This window comes from Zalophus californianus, chromosome X (genome assembly GCF_009762305.2).
Source record: "Zalophus californianus isolate mZalCal1 chromosome X, mZalCal1.pri.v2, whole genome shotgun sequence".
Taxonomy (NCBI): domain Eukaryota; kingdom Metazoa; phylum Chordata; class Mammalia; order Carnivora; family Otariidae; genus Zalophus; species Zalophus californianus.
Genome location: NC_045612.1, coordinates 11,846 through 22,990, shown reverse-complemented (window position 1 = coordinate 22,990; position 11,145 = coordinate 11,846).

Genomic DNA, 11,145 nt, shown 5'->3' with positions numbered 1-11,145 from the left:
ATTGTCAAATTTATAAATGTCAATTTATTTATAATCTTGGATTTACTATTTGAATTACTTGTACATTCATCGTTAGCACAGGTACAAGCTGTACAGACATTTTAGAAAAAAAAATACTCTTGATCCCAGCATCCTAAAGATTCATTTCCATTTTTTCTTTTAAGGTTTTTATCCATATATATACATATTATAATAATCGCATATATTCAGTTTTGTTGAGGCGATATAATATAGTGACCAAGATTTAAAGTCGTATGTGCCTGAGTTTGAGTCGTGATTTCACTTCCAACCTGCTCTTAGCCCTTGGTCATCCTCAAACTTCTCTGAGCTTTGTTTCCTAATCTGCAAAAAGGAGATGGTGGAACCTAAGGTTACCAGGATAAAGGAGATAATGTATGTAAAGCATCTTGTACAGTGCCTAGCACATAGTAAGAGCTGAATTATCGTTAGCTATCATTAATCTACTTTATGCTCATACAGTATTTCGTTGGGTTATATTATAGGTTAGTATCATGTCCTTATTTTGGATACTTCAGTTCTTTAGAGCAGTGTTACTCAGAGCACTGTTTTACAACCAGATAACGAGCTTGTGCTCTTTATTTTCTTGAAATTAAGTCCCAGGAATGAGATTAAAAATCAAAAGGGAGAAACTTTTTTTTTTGTTTATTTTCATTCCAGTTAGTTAACATGCAGTGTAATAATAGTTTCAGATATAGTGATTTAGCAGTTCCATACTGCACCCAGTGCTCACCACAACAGCTGTCTTCCTTAATCCCCATTACCTATGTAACTCATTCTCCCACCCCACCTCCCCTCTGGTAACCATCACTGTTTTCTCTCTGTGTTTTTTAAAGATTTTATTTATTTATTTGACAGAGAGTGTGCGCGCAGAAGCAGGGGGAGCAGCAGGGGGAGAAGGAGGCTCCCCACTGAGCAGGGAACCCGATGCGGGGCTCAATCCCAGGACTCTGAGATCATGACCCGAGCTGAAAGCAGCCGCTTAACCAACTGAGCCACCCAGGCGCCCCATATTTTTAATTTTTTGAGGAACCTTCATACTATTTTCCATAGTGGCTGAACCAGTTTATATTCCCACCAACAGTGCATAAGGGTTTCCTCTCCAAACCCTCACCACCACTTGTGATTTCTTGTCTTCTTGATTGTAGCTGTTCAAACAGGTGTGATATCTACAATATCTCATTGTGGTTTTGATTTGCCTGTCCCTGATGATTAGTGATGTTGAGCATCTTTTCATGTGTCTGTTGGCCGTCTAGATGTCTTCTTTAGAAAAGTGTATATTCAGTTCCTCTGCCCATTTTTGATAGTTTTTTTGTTTGTTAACTGAGTTGTATGGATTCCTTATTTTAGATATTAACCCCTTATCTAGTATATGGTTTGTAAATACTTTCTCCCATTCTGTAGGTTACCTTTTCATTTTGTCGATTGTTTATTTTGCTGGGCAGAAGCTTTTCCGTTTGATGTAGTTCCACTTGTTGAGTTTTGCTTAAAGACCAGTGTCAAAAAACCTTCTTCCCTATGTTTTCTTCTAGGTATTTAATGGTTTTAGTCTTTGAATTTAAGTCTTTAATCCATTTCAAGTTATTTTTTGGGAGCTGTTGTAAGGGATCCAATTTTAGATTCTTTCACGTGGTTATCCAATTTTCCCAGCGTTGTTTGTTGAAGAGACTGTCTTTTCCCTAGTGAGTGTTCTTGGCTCCCTTGTAAAATCTTGGTCAACTGTATATGTGGGAGTTTGTTTCTGGGATCTCTATTCTGTTCCATTGGTTCATGTGTCTATGTTTATGCCAGTACCATACTGTTTTAATTACTATAGCTTTATAGTATAGTTTGAAGTCAGGAACTGTGATGACTTTGGCTTTGTTCTTTCTCAGAATTGCTTTATCTGTTTGGGGTCTTTTATGGTTCCATAGAAATTTTAGGATTGTTTTTTCTATTTCTGTGAAAAATGCCATTGGAATTTTGAAAGACATTGCATTGAATCTGTTAGATGGCTTTGGGTAATATGGCCATTTTAACAAATATTAGTTCTTCTGATCCATGAACATGGGATATATTTACATTTGTTGTGTCTTTAATTTCTTTCATCAGTGTCTTGTAGTCTTTGTTGCAGAGATCTTTCACCTCCTTAAATTTATTTGTAAGTATTTTATTAATTTTGATGGTATCGTGATTGGGATAGTTTTCATTATTACTTTTTTGGGCATTTTATTGTTAGTATATAGAGATTTAACTGATTTCTGTATGTTGATTTTATATCCTACGACTTTATTGCATTTGTTGATTAGTTCAATTTTTGGTTGAGTCTAGGATTTTCTGTATATATTATATTATCTGCAAATGATGCCAGTTTTACTTCTTCCTTTTCTATTTTGATGCCTATTTAATTGTCTTGCATGATTGCTCTATATAGGCCTCCAGTACTATATGAGTAACAGTGGTGAGAGTGGGCATCTTTGTCTTGTTCCTGATCTTAGAGGAAAAGCTTTTAATATTTCACCATTGAGTATGATGTTACCTTTGGGTTTGTCATATATGGCCTTTATTATGCTGAAATATGTCCTTCTATACTCAGTTTGTTGAAGGTTTTTATAATGAAATGATGTTACGTTTTGTAAGATATTTTTCCTGCATCTATTGATTCGATTATAAGTTTTTTTTTTAATTTTTTTATTGTTATGTTAATCACCATATATTACATCATTAGTTTTTGGTGCAGTGTTCCATGATTCATTGTTTGTTCATAACACCCAGTGCTCCATGCAGAACGTGCCCTCCTCAATACCCATCACCAGGCTAACCCATCCCCCTACCCCCTCCCCTCTAGAACCCTCAGTTTGTTTTCCAGAGTCCATCATCTCTCATGGTTCGTCTCCCCCTCTGACATACTCCCCTTTTCTTCCTCTCCTGTTATCTTCTTCTTTTTCTTTTTTCTTAAAATATGTTGCGTTATTTGTTTCAGAAGTACAGATCTGTGATTCAACAGTCTTGCACAATTCACAGCGCTCACCGTAGCACATACCCTCCCCAATGTCTATCACCCAGCCACCCCATCCCTCCCACCCCCAACCACTCCAGTAACACTCAGTTTGTTTCCTGAGATTAAGAATTCCTCATATCAGTGACGTCATGTGATACATGTCTTTCTCTGATAGACTTATTTCACTCAGCATAACACCCTCCAGTTCCATCCACGTCGTTGCAAATGGCAAGATCTCATTCCTTTTGATGGCTGCATAATATTCCATTGTGTATATATACCACATCTTCTTTATCCATTCATCTGTCGATGGGCATCTTGGCTCTTTCCACAGTTTGGCTATTGTGGACATTGCTGCTATAAACATTGGGGTACACGTACCCCTTCGGGTCCCTACATTTGTATCTTTGTGGTAAATACCCAGTAGTGCAATTGCTGGATCGAACGGTAGCTCTAATTTCAACTGTTTGAGGAACCTCCGTACTGTTTTCCAGAGGGGTTGCACCAGCTTGCATTCCCACCAACAGTGTAGGAGGGTTCCCCTTTCTCCACATCCCCGCCAACATCTGTCGTTCCCTGACTTGTTAATTTTAGCCATTCTGACGGGTGTGAGGTGGTATCTCATGGAGGTTTTGATTTGGATTTCCCTGATGCCGAGCGATGTTGAGCACTTTTTCATGTGCCTGTTGGCCATTTGGATGTCTTCTTTGGAGAAATGTCTGTTCATGTCTTCTGCCCATTTCTTGATTGGATTATTCGTTCTTTGGGTGTTGAGTTTGATAAGTTCTTTATAGATTTTGGATACTAGCCCTTTATCTGATATGTCATTTGCAAATATTTTCTCCCATTCTGTCGGTTGTCTTTTGGTTTTGTGGACTGTTTCTTTTGCTGTGCAAAAGCTTTTTATCTTGATGAAATCCCAATAGTTCATTTTTGCCCTGGCTTCCCATGCCTTTGGCGATGTTTCTAGGAAGAAGTTGCTGCGGCTAAGGTCGAAAAGGTTGCTACCTGTGTTCTCCTTTAGGATTTGGATGGACTCCTGTCTCACGTTTAGGTCTTTCAACCATTTGGAGTCTATTTTTGTGTGTGGTGTAAGGAAATGGTCCAGTTTCATTCTTCTGCATGTGGCTGTCCAATTTTCCCAACACCATTTGTTGAAGAGACTGTCTTTTTGCCATTGGACATTCTTTCCTGCTTTGTCAAAAATAAGTTGACCATAGAGTTGAGGGTCCATTTCTGGGCTCTCGATTCTGTTCCATTGATCTATGTGTCTGTTTGTGTGCCAGTACCATACTGTCTTGATGATGACAGCTTTGTAATAGAGCTGGAAGTCCGGAATTGTGATGCCGCCAGCTTTGCTTTTCTTTTTCAGTATTCCTCTGGCTATTCTGGGTCTCTTCTGGTTCCATACAAATTTTAGGATTATTTGTTCCATTTCTTTGAAAAAAGTGGATGGTATTTTGATGGGGATTGCATTGAATGTGTAGATTGCTCTAGGTAGCATTGACATCTTCACAATGTTGATTCTCCCAATCCATGAGCATGGAACGTTTTTCCATTTCTTTGTGTCTTCTTCAATTTCTTTCATGAGTATTTTATAGTTTTCTGAGTACAGATCCTTTGCCTCTTTGGTAAGATTTATTCCTAGGTATCTAATGGTTTTGGGTGCAATTGTAAATGGGATCGACTCCTTGATTTGTCTCTCTTCTGTCTTGTTGTTGGTGTATAGGAATGCCACTGATTTCTGTGCATTGATTTTATAGCCTGCTACTTTACTGAATTCCTGTATGAGTTCTAGCAGTTTTGGGGTGGAGTCTTTTGGGTTTTCCACATACAGTATCATATCATCTGCAAAGAGTGAGAGTTTGACTTCCTCTTTGCCGATTTGGATGCTTTTGATTTCTTTTTGTTGTCTGATTGCTGTGGCTAGGACTTCTAATACTATGTTGAATAGCAGTGGTGAGAGTGGACCTCCCTGCCGCGTTCCTGACCTTAGGGGAAAAGCTCTCAGCCTTTCCCCATTGAGAATGATATTCGCTGTAGGTTTTTCATAGATGGCTTTTATGATATTGAGGTATGTACCCTCTATCCCTATACTCTGAAGAGTTTTGATCAAGAAAGGATGTTGTACTTTGTCAAATGCTTTTTCTGCATCTATTGAGAGGATCATATGATTCTTGCTCTTTCTTTTGTTAATGTATTGTATCACGTTGATTGATTTGCGGATGTTGAACCAGCCTTGCAGCCCAGGAATAAATCCCACTTGGTCATGGTGAATAATCCTTTTAATGTACTGTTGGATCCTATTGGCTAGTATTTTGGTGAGAATTTTTGCATCCATGTTCATCAAGGATATTGGTCTGTAATTCTCTTTTTTGATGGGGTCTTTGTCTGGTTTTGGGATCAAGGTAATGCTGGCCTCATAAAATGAGTTTGGAAGTTTCCCTTCCATTTCTATTTTTTGGAACAGTTTCAGGAGAATAGGTATTAATTCTTCTTGAAATGTCTGATAGAATTCCCCTGGGAAGCCATCTGGCCCTGGGCTTTTGTTTCTTGGGAGATTTTTGATGACTGTTTCAAGTTCCTTAGTGGTTATAGGTTTGTTCAGGTTTTCTATTTCTTCCTGGTTCAATTTTGGTAGTTGATACATCTCTAGGAATGCACCCATTTCTTCCAGGTTATCTAATTTGCTGGCATAGAGTTGCTCATAATATGTTCTTATAATTGTTTCTATTTCTTTGGTGTTGGTTGTGATCTCTCCTCTTTCATTAATGATTTTGTTGATTTGGGTCATTTCTCTTTTCTTTTTGATCAGTCTGGCCAGGGTTTTATCAATCTTGTTAATTCTTTCAAAGAACCAGCTCCTAGTTTCGTTGATCTGTTCTACTGTTCTTTTGGTTTCTAGTTCATTGATTTCTGCTCTGATCTTTATTATTTCTCTTCTCCTGCTGGGTTTAGGCTTTATTTGCTGTTCTTTCTCCAGCTCCTTTAGGTGTAGGGTTAGGTTGTGTATTTGAGACCTTTCTTGTTTCTTGAGAAAGGCTTGTATTGCTATATACTTTCCTCTCAGGACTGCCTTTGCTGTATCCCAAAGATTTTGAACAGTTGTGTTTTCATTTTCATTGGTTTCCATGAATTTTTTTAATTCTTCTTTATTTTCTTGGTTGACCCATTCATTCTTTAGTAGGATGCTCTTTAGACTCCATGTATTTGAGTTCTTTCCGACTTTCCTCTTGTGATTGAGTTCTAGTTTCAAAGCATTGTGGTCTGAAAATATGCAGGGAATGATCCCAATCTTTTGGTACCGATTGAGACCTGATTTGTGACCTAGGATGTGATCAATTCTGGAGAATGTTCCATGGGCACTAGAGAAGAATGTGTATTCCATTGCTTTGGGATGGAATGTTCTGAATATGTCTGTGAAGTCCATTTGGTCCAGTGTGTCATTTAAAGTCTTTATTTCCTTGTTGATCTTTTGCTTAGATGATCTGTCCATTTCAGTCAGGGGGGTGTTAAAGTCCCCCACTATTATTGTATTGTTGTCAATGTATTTCTTTGCTTTTGTTATTAATTGCCTTATATAATTGGCCGCTCCCATGTTTGGGGCATAGATATTTACAATTGTTAGATCTTCTTGTTGGATAGACCCTTTAAGTAGGATATAGTGTCCTTCCTCATCTCTTATTACAGTCTTTGTTTTAAAATCTAGTTTGTCTGATATAAGGATTGCCACCCCAGCTTTCTTTTGGTGTCCGTTAGCATGGTAAATGGTTTTCCACCCCCTCACTTTCAATCTGGGGGTGTCTTTGGGTCTAAAATGAGTCTCTTGCAGACAGCATATTGATGGGTCTTGTTTTTTAATCCAATCTGATAGCCTGTGTCTTTTGATTGGGGCATTTAGCCCATTTACATTCAGGGTAACTATTGAAAGGTATGAATTTAGTGCCATTCTATTACCTGTAAGGTGACTGTTAACTGTCTGTTGTCTGTGTTCGTTTCTGCTCTTTGCTGCTTTTAGGTTCTCTCTTTGCTTAGAGGACCCCTCTCAATATTTCTTGGAGGGCTGGTTTCGTGTTTGCAAATTCCTTTAGTTTTTGTTTGTTCTGGAAGGTTTTTATCTCTCCTTCTATTTTCAGTGATAGCCTAGCTGGATATAGTATTCTTGGCTGCATATTTTTCTCGTTTAGTGCTCTGAAGATATCTTGCCAGTCCTTTCTGGCCTGCCAGGTCTCTGTGGATAGGTCTGTTGCCAATCTAATGTTTCTACCATTGTAGGTTACATATCTCTTCTCCCGAGCTGCTTTCAGGATTTTCTTTGTCTCTGAGACTCGTAAGTTTTACCTTTAGATGTCGGGGTGTTGACCTATTATTATTGATTTTGAGAGGGGTTCTCTGTGCCTCCTGGATTTTAATGCCTGTTTCCTTCCTCACATTAGGGAAGTTCTCTGCTATAATTGGCTCCAATATACCTTCTGCCCCTCTCTCTCTCTCTTCTTCTTCTGGGATCCCAATTATTCTAATGTTGTTTCGTCTTATCGTATCACTTATCTCTCGAATTCTGCCCTCGTGATCCTGTAGTTGTTTCTCTCTCTTTTTCTCAGCCTCTTTATTTTCCATCATTTGGTCTTCTATATCGCTGATTCTCTCTTCTGCCTCATTTATCCTAGCATTTAGTGCCCCCATTTTTGATTGCACCTCATCAATAGCCTTTTTGATTTTGACTTGGTTAGATTTTAGTTCTTTTATTTCTCCAGAAAGGGTTTCTCTAATAACTTCCACGCTTTTTTCAAGCCCAGCTAGTATCTTTAAAGTCATGATTCTGAACTCTAGGTCCGACATCGTACTAATGTCCGTATTGAGTAGGTCCCTGGCTGATGGTACTACCTCTTGTTCTTTTTGCTGAGGTGATTTCTTTCGTCTTGTCATTTTGTCGAGAGGAGAATAGATGAATGAGAGAACAAAATGCTAACAGATTTACAACGTCCCCAGCAAATATACTCTATACAAATCAGAAAAGACCTGAAACCAGGGGAAAAGAAAGGGAAAGAAAGAAAAAAGAAAGAGAAAAAGAAAAAAAAAAAAAAAAAAGAAAAAAAAAGATAAAAACAAAAACAAAACAATACAAAAAAAGCAGAATATGATCAAATATGATCTGGCTAGTGCATAGATCAGTGCCACACACTAGATTTTGGGCGTATTTTGGTCTGTTAGAGAAAAGTGCCTCCTAAAATTTTAAAGGAAGAAAGACATATATGTACAAAATAAGGGTTGATACAATGAAGGGATGGAAGATGACTGTAAAGATGAAAATTATAAAAGATTTTATAAAAGGACTTGGTAAGATAAGTTGTTTGAAAAAAGAAAGAAGATTTAAGAAAAAAAAAAAAGGAAAAAGGGAGAGAATGTGATCAGGCAGGAGACTAGAACAAAGCCATACACTAGTGATTTAGGGTATATTTTGATCTGTTAGAAGAAACTGTACCTCAAAATTTTAAAGAGAGAACAACTTATGTATATATGCCAAAAATAAGGGTAACTACTATGAAGAGATATATGACTCAAAATGAAAAATAAAAAATGTTTGTTTTTTTTTTAAAAAAAGGGATTGATAAGATGTTGGTTGAAAAAGGGAAAAAGAAAAATAAAAAAAAAAACAGTCAACAAAAATTAACTTTGATGAAATAATGAATCATGGTTAAAAAAAAAAAAAAGCCATGAATCTATGTGCAGTATTCCCCTAGCGCTGGAGTTCTCCCATTCTCCTGGATCGATCAACTTGGTCTTGGCTTGCTGGCTGTTTGTGCTGATCTTCTGGGGGAGGGGCCTGTTGCTGTGGTTTCCAAATGTCTTTGCCGGAGGCGGAATTGCCCCGCCCTTGTCGGTCCGGGCTAAGCAAGCTGCTCCGGTTTGCTCTCAGGAGCTTTTGTTCCCTGCAAGCTCTCGGTACAGCTTTGGAGGACCAGGGCAGAAATGGTGGCCTCCCAATCTCCGCCCGGAGGAGCTGAGAACTCGGGGCCCCGCTCCTCAGTGTGCCCCCAGAGAAAAGCAGTCACTTCCGTGTCCCCGGTCTCCGGCCGCACTCTGTGCTCACCCGGCCTGTGATCGAGCGTTGCTATCTCTGGCACCCGACCCCGCGCGGAGTCTCCAAACCCAGCAGATCCCTGTGGTGCGCTCCCGGGCCACTCCTCCCCGGGAAGGAAGGGGAGTCTCCCCGGATCTGCTGCTTGTTGGGTCCCTGCTGGGGGAGCCGTGCCCCGACTGGGCCGCAGATCACAGTTTATGGCCACCCCGAGCTGAGAGCCCGCGACTCTGCTCCGTCTCTGCAGCCGGCTTCCCTGCTCTGATACCTGGGAGCTCTGGCGCACTCAGGCACCCCCCGGTCTCTCTGTGACCCCAAGGGTCCTGAGACCACACTGTCCCGGGAGGATTCCACCCCCTGCTTAGCCACTGTAGCGACGTCCCTCCGCCAAGCCAACTTCTAAAAGGTCCGATTTTGTGCTCCGCGGCTCTATCACTTGCCAGAAGCGGCCGGCGGAGGCCACTCCCCCGCCGTCTATCCTCCCGAATATCGCCTCGGATTCACTTCTCCGCACGCCCTACCTTCCAGTAAGTGGTCGCTTCTCTGTTCAGAGAGTTGTTGCTACTCTCCTGTTCGATCTCCTGTTGAGTTCGTAGGTGTTCAGAATGGTTTGATCCCTATTCAGCTGAATTCCTGAGACCAGACGAAATCTAGGTCTCTTACTCCTCCGCCATCTTGCTCCGCCCCCCATTATAAGTTTTTATCTTTCATTATATTAATGTGGTGTATCACATGTACTGAGTTGTATATGTTGAACCATTCTTATATGCCAGGGATAAATCCCACTTGGTCATGGTATATGATCATTTTTATGTGGTGTTGAATTCAATTTGCTAATTTTTTGGGAATTTTTGCATCTGTGTTCATCAGGGATATTGGTCTATAATTTCCTTGTTGTGTTCTTATCTGGATTTGGTTTCAGGGTAATGCTGGCCTTGTAAAATGAGTTTGGAAGTATTTCCTCCTCTTTGTTTTTTTTTTTTTTTTTTGGAAGAGTTTGGGAAGGTTTGGCATTAATTTTGCTTTAAATGTTTGGTATAATTCACCAATGAAGCCATCTGGTTTTGGGTTTTTCTTTGTTAGGAGGTTTTCGGTTACAGATTCAATCTCCTTACTCATTATTGGAATGTTCAGAATTTCTATTTCTTCATGATTCTGTCTTGGTAGGTTGTATGTTTCTAGGACTATATCCATTTCTTCTTTATCCAGTTTGTTGTCATATAATTATTCATAAGAGTCTCTTATGATCCTATGTATTTCTGTAGTATCAGTTGGAATGTCTCCTCTTTCATTTCTGATTATATTTGAATCTTCTTTTTTTCCTTAGTCTAGCTAGAGGTTTGTCAACTTTATTATTTAAAAAAAAACAGCCATTACTTTTGTTGATCTTTTCTATTTTTCTGGTTTCTGTTTCATTAATTTCCACTTTGGTCTTTATTTCCTTCCTTCCACAAACTTAATTTGTTCTTCTGTTTCTAGTTCCTTGAAGGTTAAAGTTAGGCTGTTTATTTGAGGTCTTTGTTTTCTTAACATATGCATTTATCACTCTAACCTCTTGCAGAATTGCTTTTGTAGCATCCTTTGTGTTTTGGTATGTTGTGTTTCTATTTTCATTTGTTTTCAGTTATTTTTTTATTTTCCTTTTGGTTTTTCTCTTTAACCCATTGGTTGTTCAGGAATGTGTTGTTTAGTTTCCACATATTTATAGATTTTCCAGGTTTCCTCTTGTTGATTTCTAACATCATACTGCTGTGGTGGGAAAAGGTACTTGGTATGATTTCAGTCTTCCTAAATTTGTTAAGAGTTGTTTTGTGTCCTATCATATGATGTATCCTGGAGAATGTTCCTTGTGCACTTGAGAAGAATGTATATTCTGCTTCTCTTGGATGGAATGTTCTGTGTATGCCTGTTATGACCACTTGTATGGTTTAAGTCGTGTTTCCTTGTTGATTTCTGTCTGGATGATCTAGCCATTGCTAGAAAGGGGTGTATTGAAGTCACCTACTATTATTGTATTATTATCCGTTTCTTCCTTCAGATCTGCTAATATTAAGATACTTAGGTGCTC